We start from the raw sequence: 12,777 nt of genomic DNA on the forward strand, positions 1-12,777 counted from the left end.
CCCCAGGAAGAGTAGCTGCTGCCTTGACAGGAACTAATGGGGATCCATAATAAACCTCAGGAAGAGTAGCTGCTGCCTTGGCAGGAACTAATGGGGATCCATAATAAACCCCAGGAAGAGTAGTTGCTGCCTTGGCAGGAACTAATGGGGATCCATAATAAACCCCAGGAAGAGTAGCTGCTGACTTGGCAGGAACTAATGGGGATCCATAATAAACCCCAGGAAGAGTAGCCGCTGCCTTGGCAGGAACTAATGGGGATCCATAATAAACCCCAGGAAGAGTAGCCGCTGCCTTGGCAGGAACTAATGGGGATCCATAATAAACCCCAGGAAGAGTAGCCGCTGCCTTGGCAGGAACTAATGGGGATCCATAATAAACCACAGGAAGAGTAGCCGCTGCCTTGGCAGGAACTAATGGGGATCCATAATAAACCCCAGGTTGAGTAGCCGCTGCCTTGGCAGGAACTAATGGGGATCCATAATAAACCCCAGGAAGAGAAGCTGCTGCCTTGGCAGGAACTAATGGGGATCCATTATAAACCCCAGGAAGAGTAGCCGCTGCCTTGGCAGGAACTAATGGGGATCCATTATAAACCCCAGGAAGAGTATCCGCTGCCTTGGCAGGAACTAATGGGGATCCATCATAAACCCCAGAAAGAGTAGCCGCTGCCTTGGCAGGAACTAATGGGGATCCATAATAAACTCCAGGAAGAGTAGCCGCTGCCTTGGCAGGAACTAATGGGGGATCCATAATAAACCCCAGCAAGAGTAGTTCCTGCCTTGGCAGGAACTAATGGGGATCCATAATAAACCCCAGGAAGAGTAGCTGCTGCCTTGGCAGGAACTAATGGGGATCCATAATAAACCCCAGGAAGAGTAGCTGCTGCCTTGGCAGGAACTAATGGGGATCCATAATAAACCCCAGGAAGAGTAGCCGCTGCCTTGGCAGGAACTAATGGGGATCCATTATAAACCCCAGGAAGAGTATCCGCTGCCTTGGCAGGAACTAATGGGGATCCATCATAAACCCCAGAAAGAGTAGCCGCTGCCTTGGCAGGAACTAATGGGGATCCATAATAAACTCCAGGAAGAGTAGCCGCTGCCTTGGCAGGAACTAATGGGGGATCCATAATAAACCCCAGCAAGAGTAGTTGCTGCCTTGGCAGGAACTAATGGGGATCCATAATAAACCCCAGGAAGAGTAGCTGCTGCCTTGGCAGGAACTAATGGGGATCCATAATAAACCCCAGGAAGAGTAGCTGCTGCCTTGGCAGGACCTAATGGGGATCCATAATAAACCCCAGGAAGAGTAGCTGCTGCCTTGGCAGGAACTAACGGGGATCCATAATAAACCCCAGGAATAGTAGCTGCTGCCTTGGCAGGAACTAACGGGGATCCATAATAAACCCCAGGAAGAGTAGCTGCTGCCTTGGCAGGAACTAACGGGGATCCATAATAAACCCCAGGACGAGTAGCTGCTGCCTTGGCAGGAACTAACGGGGATCCATAATAAACCCCAGGAAGAGTAGCTGCTGCCTTGGCAGGAACTAACGGGGATCCATAATAAACCCCAGGAAGAGTAGCTGCTGCCTTGGCAGGAACTAACGGGGATCCATAATAAACCCCAGGAAGAGTAGCTGCTGCCTTGGCAGGAACTAACGGGGATCCATATTAAACCCCAGGAATAGTAGCTGCTGCCTTGGCAGGAACTAACGGGGATCCATAATAAACCCCAGGAAGAGTAGCTGCTGCCTTGGCAGGAACTAAAGGGGATCCATAATAAACCCCAGGAAGAGTAGCTGCTGCCTTGGCAGGAACTATCGGGGATCCATAATAAACCCCAGGAAGAGTAGCTGCTGCCTTGACAGGAACTAAAGGGGATCCATAATAAACCCCAGGAAGAGTTGCTGCTGCCTTGGCAGGAACTAATGGGGATCCATAATAAACCCCAGGAAGAGTAGCTGCTGCCTTGACAGGAACTAATGGGGATCCATAATAAACCCCAGGAAGAGTAGCTGCTGCCTTGGCAGGAACTAATGGGGATCCATAATAAACCCCAGGAAGAGTAGGTGCTGCCTTGGCAGGAACTAATGGGGATCCATAATAAACCCCAGGAAGAATAGCTGCTGCCTTGGCAGGAACTAATGGGGATCCATGATAAACCCCAGGAAGAGTAGCTGCTGCCTTGGCAGGAACTAATGGGGGATCCATAATAAACCCCAGGAAGAGTAGCTGCTGCCTTGGCAGGAACTAACGGGGATCCATAATAAACCCCAGGAAGAGTAGCTGCTGCCTTGGCAGGAACTAACGGGGATCCATAATAAACCCCAGGAAGAGTAGCTGCTGCCTTGGCAGGAACTAATGGGGATCCATAATAAACCCCAGGAAGAGTAGCTGCTGCCTTGGCAGGAACTAATGGGGATCCATAATAAACCCCAGGAAGAGTAGCTGCTGCCTTGGCAGGAACTAATGGGGATCCATAATAAACCCCAGGAAGAGTAGCTGCTGCCTTGGCAGGAACTAATGGGGATCCATAATAAACCCCAGGAAGAGTAACTGCTGCTTTAGCAGGAACTAATGGGGATCCATAATAAACTCCAGGAAGAGTAACTGCTGCCTTGGCAGGAACTAATGGGGATCCATAATAAACCCCAGGAAGAGTAGCTGCTGCCTTGACAGGAACTAATGGGGATCCATAATAAACCTCAGGAAGAGTAGCTGCTGCCTTGGCAGGAACTAATGGGATCCATAATAAACCCCAGGAAGAGTAGCTGCTGCCTTGGCAGGAACTAATGGGGATCCATAATAAACCCCAGGAAGAGTAGCTGCTGCCTTGGCAGGAACTAATGGGGATCCATAATAAACCCCAGGCAGAGTAGCCGCTGCCTTGGCAGGAACTAATGGGGATCCATAATAAACCCCAGGAAGAGAAGCTGCTGCCTTGGCAGGAACTAATGGGGATCCATTATAAACCCCAGGAAGAGTAGCCGCTGCCTTGGCAGGAACTAATGCGGATCCATTATAAACCCCAGGAAGAGTAGCCGCTGCCTTGGCAGGAACTAATGGGGATCCATAATAAACCCCAGGAAGAGAAGCTGCTGCCTTGGCAGGAACTAATGGGGATCCATTATAAACCCCAGGAAGAGTAGCCGCTGCCTTGGCAGGAACTAATGGGGATCCATTATAAACCCCAGGAAGAGTAGCCGCTGCCTTGGCAGGAACTAATGGGGATCCATAATAAACCCCAGGAAGAGTAACTGCTGCCTTGGCAGGAACTAATGGGGATCCATAATAAACCCCAGGAAGAGTAGCTGCTGCCTTGACAGGAACTAATGGGGATCCATAATAAACCTCAGGAAGAGTAGCTGCTGCCTTGGCAGGAACTAATGGGGATCCATAATAAACCCCAGGAAGAGTAGTTGCTGCCTTGGCAGGAACTAATGGGGATCCATAATAAACCCCAGGAAGAGTAGCCGCTGACTTGGCAGGAACTAATGGGGATCCATAATAAACCCCAGGAAGAGTAGCCGCTGCCTTGGCAGGAACTAATGGGGATCCATAATAAACCCCAGGAAGAGTAGCCGCTGCCTTGGCAGGAACTAATGGGGATCCATAATAAACCCCAGGAAGAGTAGCCGCTGCCTTGGCAGGAACTAATGGGGATCCATAATAAACCACAGGAAGAGTAGCCGCTGCCTTGGCAGGAACTAATGGGGATCCATAATAAACCCCAGGTTGAGTAGCCGCTGCCTTGGCAGGAACTAATGGGGATCCATAATAAACCCCAGGAAGAGAAGCTGCTGCCTTGGCAGGAACTAATGGGGATCCATTATAAACCCCAGGAAGAGTAGCCGCTGCCTTGGCAGGAACTAATGGGGATCCATTATAAACCCCAGGAAGAGTATCCGCTGCCTTGGCAGGAACTAATGGGGATCCATCATAAACCCCAGAAAGAGTAGCCGCTGCCTTGGCAGGAACTAATGGGGATCCATAATAAACTCCAGGAAGAGTAGCCGCTGCCTTGGCAGGAACTAATGGGGGATCCATAATAAACCCCAGCAAGAGTAGTTGCTGCCTTGGCAGGAACTAATGGGGGATCCATAATAAACCCCAGGAAGAGTAACTGCTGCTTTAGCAGGAACTAATGGGGATCCATAATAAACTCCAGGAAGAGTAACTGCTGCCTTGGCAGGAACTAATGGGGATCCATAATAAACCCCAGGAAGAGTAGCTGCTGCCTTGACAGGAACTAATGGGGATCCATAATAAACCTCAGGAAGAGTAGCTGCTGCCTTGGCAGGAACTAATGGGATCCATAATAAACCCCAGGAAGAGTAGGTGCTGCCTTGGCAGGAACTAATGGGGATCCATAATAAACCCCAGGAAGAGTAGCTGCTGCCTTGGCAGGAACTAATGGGGATCCATAATAAACCCCAGGCAGAGTAGCCGCTGCCTTGGCAGGAACTAATGGGGATCCATAATAAACCCCAGGAAGAGAAGCTGCTGCCTTGGCAGGAACTAATGGGGATCCATTATAAACCCCAGGAAGAGTAGCCGCTGCCTTGGCAGGAACTAATGCGGATCCATTATAAACCCCAGGAAGAGTAGCCGCTGCCTTGGCAGGAACTAATGGGGATCCATAATAAACCCCAGGAAGAGAAGCTGCTGCCTTGGCAGGAACTAATGGGGATCCATTATAAACCCCAGGAAGAGTAGCCGCTGCCTTGGCAGGAACTAATGGGGATCCATTATAAACCCCAGGAAGAGTAGCCGCTGCCTTGGCAGGAACTAATGGGGATCCATAATAAACCCCAGGAAGAGTAACTGCTGCCTTGGCAGGAACTAATGGGGATCCATAATAAACCCCAGGAAGAGTAGCTGCTGCCTTGACAGGAACTAATGGGGATCCATAATAAACCTCAGGAAGAGTAGCTGCTGCCTTGGCAGGAACTAATGGGGATCCATAATAAACCCCAGGAAGAGTAGTTGCTGCCTTGGCAGGAACTAATGGGGATCCATAATAAACCCCAGGAAGAGTAGCTGCTGACTTGGCAGGAACTAATGGGGATCCATAATAAACCCCAGGAAGAGTAGCCGCTGCCTTGGCAGGAACTAATGGGGATCCATAATAAACCCCAGGAAGAGTAGCCGCTGCCTTGGCAGGAACTAATGGGGATCCATAATAAACCCCAGGAAGAGTAGCCGCTGCCTTGGCAGGAACTAATGGGGATCCATAATAAACCACAGGAAGAGTAGCCGCTGCCTTGGCAGGAACTAATGGGGATCCATAATAAACCCCAGGTTGAGTAGCCGCTGCCTTGGCAGGAACTAATGGGGATCCATAATAAACCCCAGGAAGAGAAGCTGCTGCCTTGGCAGGAACTAATGGGGATCCATTATAAACCCCAGGAAGAGTAGCCGCTGCCTTGGCAGGAACTAATGGGGATCCATTATAAACCCCAGGAAGAGTATCCGCTGCCTTGGCAGGAACTAATGGGGATCCATCATAAACCCCAGAAAGAGTAGCCGCTGCCTTGGCAGGAACTAATGGGGATCCATAATAAACTCCAGGAAGAGTAGCCGCTGCCTTGGCAGGAACTAATGGGGGATCCATAATAAACCCCAGCAAGATTAGTTCCTGCCTTGGCAGGAACTAATGGGGATCCATAATAAACCCCAGGAAGAGTAGCTGCTGCCTTGGCAGGAACTAATGGGGATCCATAATAAACCCCAGGAAGAGTAGCTGCTGCCTTGGCAGGAACTAATGGGGATCCATAATAAACCCCAGGAAGAGTAGCCGCTGCCTTGGCAGGAACTAATGGGGATCCATTATAAACCCCAGGAAGAGTATCCGCTGCCTTGGCAGGAACTAATGGGGATCCATCATAAACCCCAGAAAGAGTAGCCGCTGCCTTGGCAGGAACTAATGGGGATCCATAATAAACTCCAGGAAGAGTAGCCGCTGCCTTGGCAGGAACTAATGGGGGATCCATAATAAACCCCAGCAAGAGTAGTTGCTGCCTTGGCAGGAACTAATGGGGATCCATAATAAACCCCAGGAAGAGTAGCTGCTGCCTTGGCAGGAACTAATGGGGATCCATAATAAACCCCAGGAAGAGTAGCTGCTGCCTTGGCAGGAACTAATGGGGATCCATAATAAACCCCAGGAAGAGTAGCTGCTGCCTTGGCAGGACCTAATGGGGATCCATAATAAACCCCAGGAAGAGTAGCTGCTGCCTTGGCAGGAACTAACGGGGATCCATAATAAACCCCAGGAATAGTAGCTGCTGCCTTGGCAGGAACTAACGGGGATCCATAATAAACCCCAGGAAGAGTAGCTGCTGCCTTGGCAGGAACTAACGGGGATCCATAATAAACCCCAGGACGAGTAGCTGCTGCCTTGGCAGGAACTAACGGGGATCCATAATAAACCCCAGGAAGAGTAGCTGCTGCCTTGGCAGGAACTAACAGGGATCCATAATAAACCCCAGGAAGAGTAGCTGCTGCCTTGGCAGGAACTAACGGGGATCCATAATAAACCCCAGGAAGAGTAGCTGCTGCCTTGGCAGGAACTAACGGGGATCCATAATAAACCCCAGGAATAGTAGCTGCTGCCTTGGCAGGAACTAACGGGGATCCATAATAAACCCCAGGAAGAGTAGCTGCTGCCTTGGCAGGAACTAAAGGGGATCCATAATAAACCCCAGGAAGAGTAGCTGCTGCCTTGGCAGGAACTATCGGGGATCCATAATAAACCCCAGGAAGAGTAGCTGCTGCCTTGACAGGAACTAAAGGGGATCCATAATAAACCCCAGGAAGAGTTGCTGCTGCCTTGGCAGGAACTAATGGGGATCCATAATAAACCCCAGGAAGAGTAGCTGCTGCCTTGACAGGAACTAATGGGGATCCATAATAAACCCCAGGAAGAGTAGCTGCTGCCTTGGCAGGAACTAATGGGGATCCATAATAAACCCCAGGAAGAGTAGGTGCTGCCTTGGCAGGAACTAATGGGGATCCATAATAAACCCCAGGAAGAATAGCTGCTGCCTTGGCAGGAACTAATGGGGATCCATGATAAACCCCAGGAAGAGTAGCTGCTGCCTTGGCAGGAACTAATGGGGGATCCATAATAAACCCCAGGAAGAGTAGCTGCTGCCTTGGCAGGAACTAACGGGGATCCATAACAAACCCCAGGAAGAGTAGCTGCTGCCTTGGCAGGAACTAACGGGGATCCATAATAAACCCCAGGAAGAGTAGCTGCTGCCTTGGCAGGAACTAACGGGGATCCATAATAAACCCCAGGAAGAGTAGCTGCTGCCTTGACAGGAACTAAAGGGGATCCATAAAAAACCCCAGGAAGAGTTGCTGCTGCCTTGGCAGGAACTAATGGGGATCCATAATAAACCCCAGGAAGAGTAGCTGCTGCCTTGACAGGAACTAATGGGGATCCATAATAAACCCCAGGAAGAGTAGCTGCTGCCTTGGCAGGAACTAATGGGGATCCATAATAAACCCCAGGAAGAGTAGCTGCTGCCTTGGCAGGAACTAATGGGGATCCATAATAAACCCCAGGAAGAGTAGCTGCTGCCTTGGCAGGAACTAATGGGGATCCATAATAAACCCCAGGAAGAGTAGCTGCTGCCTTGGCAGGAACTAATGGGGATCCATGATAAACCCCAGGAAGAGTAGCTGCTGCCTTGGCAGGAACTAATGGGGATCCATGATAAACCCCAGGAAGAGTAGCTGCTGCCTTGGCAGGAACTAATGGGGGATCCATAATAAACCCCAGGAAGAGTAGCTGCTGCCTTGGCAGGAACTAACGGGGATCCATAATAAACCCCAGGAAGAGTAGCTGCTGCCTTGGCAGGAACTAACGGGGATCCATAATAAACCCCAGGAAGAGTAGCTGCTGCCTTGGCAGGAACTAACGGGGATCCATAATAAACCCCAGGAAGAGTAGCTGCTGCCTTGGCAGGAACTAACGGGGATCCATAATAAACCCCAGGAAGAGTAGCTGCTGCCTTGGCAGGAACTAACGGGGATCCATAATAAACCCCAGGAAGAGTAGCTGCTGCCTTGGCAGGAACTAACGGGGATCCATAATAAACCCCAGGAAGAGTAGCTGCTGCCTTGGCAGGAACTAACGGGGATCCATAATAAACCCCAGGAAGAGTAGCTGCTGCCTTGGCAGGAACTAACTGGGATCCATAATAAACCCCAGGAAGAGTAGCTGCTGCCTTGACAGGAACTAAAGGGGATCCATAATAAACCCCAGGAAGAGTTGCTGCTGCCTTGGCAGGAACTAATGGGGATCCATAATAAACCCCAGGAAGAGTAGCTGCTGCCTTGACAGGAACTAATGGGGATCCATAATAAACCCCAGGAAGAGTAACTGCTGCCTTGGCAGGAACTAACGGGGATCCATAATAAACCCCAGGAAGAGTAGCTGCTGCCTTGGCAGGAACTACTGGGGATCCATAATAAACCCCACGAAGAGTAGCTGCTGCCTTGGCAGGAACTAATGGGGATCCATAATAAACCCCAGGAAGAGTAGCTGCTGCCTTGGCAGGAACTAATGGGGATCCATAATAAACTCCAGGAAGAGTAGCTGCTGCCTTTGCAGGAACTAATGGGGATCCATAATAAACTCCAGGAAGAGTAGCTGCTGCCTTGGCAGGAACTAATGGGGATCCATAATAAATACAAATAGATCATTTACAAATTGAACTCTGGCGTGTTATTTTAGAATGCATGTAGTTCCTGTTTTCCAGAGATGAAAAGTTTACCCTTCATCATATCAGTAGCATGCCTTTAACATCGCCTCTAGTGATGAAGGATCCACTGTCGATGAGTTATTTATAGAGTGCTGTTTGACAACATGTATCTGAATGTCCATGTATATGGTTTTTGCGTGATGGTCTCAGGTTAGGCGAGGGAGGGAGGCCTCCTCGATGCGTAACAAGATAAATCACCTTCAGCAACATGGACTGCACCAGTGAATATTCACTTATTTCATGATTTCTGTTTTGTTGAAATATAAACTATGGAAGAGTCCCTGGCAATTTGAATATTTTACTTCCTGGAAAGGCAACTTTCCCGCAGGGAAACATCACACAACTATACCATGTCATCAAATACTCTCTGTGTCACCTCTATATACCCCTCTATACCTGACCTCTATACCCCTCTCTACGTGACCTCTATACCCCTCTCTACGTGACCTCTATACCCCTCTCTACGTGAACTCTATACCCCTCTCTTCGTGACCTCTATACCCCTCTCTACGTGACCTCTATACCCCTCTCTACGTGACCTCTATACCTGACCTCTATACCCCTCTCCACTTGACCTCTATACCCCTCTCTACGTGACCTCTATACCCCTCTGTATGTCACCTCTATATACCCCTCTCTACGTGTCTTCTATATCTGACCTCTATACCCCTCTCTTCGTGACCTCTATACCCCTCTCTACGTGACCTCTCTACCTGACCTCTATACCCCTCTGAAATCAGAACAACTATACCATGATATAAATCATAAACTCAGTCTTCTTAGTAATGGTAATAATTTAATATATTACAGTTACTGTAACACATTACAATAACATAAAAGGCCTTTTCAGGGTGTTAACATTTGACTAACATTATACATCGAACAAAAATATAAACGCAATATGTGAAGTGTTTGTCCCATGTTTCATGAGCTGAAATAAAGGACCCCCCCCCAAAATAAATCATTAAAAAACAAAAATCCCAGAAATGTATACACAAAAAAACGTATTTCTCTCAAATGTTGTGCCCAAATTTGTTTACATCACTGTTAGTGAGCTTTTCCCCTTTGCCAAGATAATCCATCCACCTGACAGGTGTGGCAGTACGTCCAACCGGCCTCACAACCGCAGACCACGTGTAACCACGCCAACCCAGGACCTCCACATCCGGCTTCTTCCCCTGGGGGATCGTCTGAGACCAGCCACACGGACTGTTGATTAAACTGTGGCTTTTGCACAACCATAGAATTTTTGCACAGACTGTTAGAAACCATCTCAGGGAAGCTCATCTGCGTGCTCGTCGTCCTCACCAGGGTCTTGACCTGACTGCAGTTCTGCGTCGTAATCGACTCCAATGGGTAAATGCTCACCTTCGATGACCTCTGGCAGGCTGGAGAAGTCTTCTCTTCACGGATGAATCCCGGGTTTCAACTGTACCGGGCAGATGGCAGACCGTGTGTTTGGCGTCATGTGGGGGAGCGGTTTGCTGATGTCCATGTCGTGAACACAGTGCCCCATGGTGGCGGTGGGGTAATGGTATGGGCAGGCATGAACTACGGACAATGAACACAATTTTATCTATGTCAATTTGAATACACAGAGATACCGTGACGAGATACTGAGGCCCATTGTTGTGCCATTCATCTACCAACATCACCTCATGTTTCAGCATGATAATGCACGGCCCCATGTCGCAAGGATCTGTACACAATTCCTGGAAGCTGAAAATGTCCCAGTTCTTCCATGGCCTGCATACTCACTCAATGAGCATGTTTGGGATGCTCTGGATCGACATGTACGACAGCGTGGTTCCAGTTCCCGCCAATATCCAGAAACTTCGCACAGCCATTGAAGAGGAGGTGGGACAACATTCCACACGCCTGATCAACTCTATATGAAGGAGATGTGTCGCGCTGCATGAGGTAACTGCTGGTCACACCAGATACTGACTGGTTTTCTGATCCACTCCCCTGTTTTGTTTTTTTGTTAAGGTATCTGTGACCAACAGATGCATATCTGTATTCCCAGTCTTGTGAAATCCATAGATAAGGGCCTAATGAATTTATTTCAATTGACTGATTTCCTTATATGAACTGTAACTCTTTGAAATCTTTGAAATTGTTGCATATTTGCATTTATATTTTTGTTCAGTGTAAATCAGAATCTACATATTTCTACCCTGCGGTATTTCATATCATAACATGACTTTCTCCACAGTCCAATATAGATAATTGATTGGGAGCCAATCCTACACATCATAGATCACTGCATAGAAAACATAACTCCAATACAGGGACCATTAGACACCGCTACATCAATCTGTATTTCTATGTGTCCAGAAAACATACAGTAAATCCTTTTATTAACATACAATATGAAAACACAAACTCCAGACTGTCACTTGATCTGTGCAAATTGTTTCAATCCTCAGGAAGGGCAGTGTTACATTACAGACCGGTAGGACCACAGTCATTTCCAACACTGCTACAAACTGTTATGTGATCCTTTGAAATACTTTTTTTAATTTATTTTATTTTATTTATTTTTTAAAGATTAAGAAGAATACTTTGGCGTTTTGATCAAGTACGATTCATCCAAGTCTGATTGATTCGTCTCGAACGCAAATTGCATTTAAGCTACAGATCATTGTTAATTTAGGAGGTATTAGCTAAAGAGCACCAGTTATTATAGATCAGTAAGGCTAGCTGAAGGTTAAAAAGGACGTGATTGGCAGCAACAGAGAACACATGGAATCAATCTGAATGTGGAACAGAGAACACATGGAATCAATCTGAATGTAGAACAGAGAACACATGGAATCAATCTGAATGTAGAACAGAGAACACATGGAATCAATCTGAATGTGGAACAGAGAACACATGGAATCAATCTGAATGTAGAACAGAGAACACATGGAATCAATCTGAATGTGGAACAGAGAACACATGGAATCAATCTGAATGTGAAACAGAGAACACATGGAATCAATCTGAACGTGGAACAGAGAACACATGGAATCAATCTGAATGTGGAACAGAGAACACATGGAATCAATCTGAATGTGGAACAGAGAACACATGGAATCAATCTGAATGTAGAACAGAGAACACATGGAATCAATCTGAACGTGAAACAGAGAACACATGGAATCAATCTGAATGTAGAACAGAGAACACATGGAATCAATCTGAATGTAGAACAGAGAACACATGGAATCAATCTGAATGTAGAACAGAGAACACATGGAATCAATCTGAATGTGGAACAGAGAACACATGGAATCAATCTGAACGTGGAACAGAGAACACATGGAATCAATCTGAATGTGGAACAGAGAACACATGGAATCAATCTGAATGTGGAACAGCACATGGAATCAATCTGAATGTGGAACAGAGAACACATGGAATCAATCTGAATGTGGAACAGAGAACACATGGAATCAATCTGAATGTGGAACAGAGAACACATGGAATCAATCTGAATGTGGAACAGAGAACACATGGAATCAATCTGAATGTGGAACAGAGAACACATGGAATCAGTCTGAACGTGGAACAGAGAACACATGGAATCAATCTGAATGTGGAACAGAGAACACATGGAATCAATCTGAATGTAGAACAGAGAACACATGGAATCAATCTGAACGTGGAACAGAGAACACATGGAATCAATCTGAATGTAGAACAGAGAACACATGGAATCAATCTGAATGTAGAACAGAGAACACATGGAATCAATCTGAATGTGGAACAGAGAACACATGGAATCAATCTGAACGTGGAACAGAGAACACATGGAATCAATCTGAATGTAGAACAGAGAACACATGGAATCAATCTGAATGTGGAACAGAGAACACATGGAATCAATCTGAATGTGGAACAGAGAACACATGGAATCAATCTGAATGTGGAACAGAGAACACATGGAATCAATCTGAATGTGGAACAGAGAACACATGGAATCAATCTGAATGTGGAACAGAGAACACATGGAATC

Source organism: Salmo trutta, unplaced genomic scaffold (genome assembly GCF_901001165.1).
Source record: "Salmo trutta unplaced genomic scaffold, fSalTru1.1, whole genome shotgun sequence".
NCBI classification, from domain to species: Eukaryota; Metazoa; Chordata; class Actinopteri; order Salmoniformes; family Salmonidae; genus Salmo; species Salmo trutta.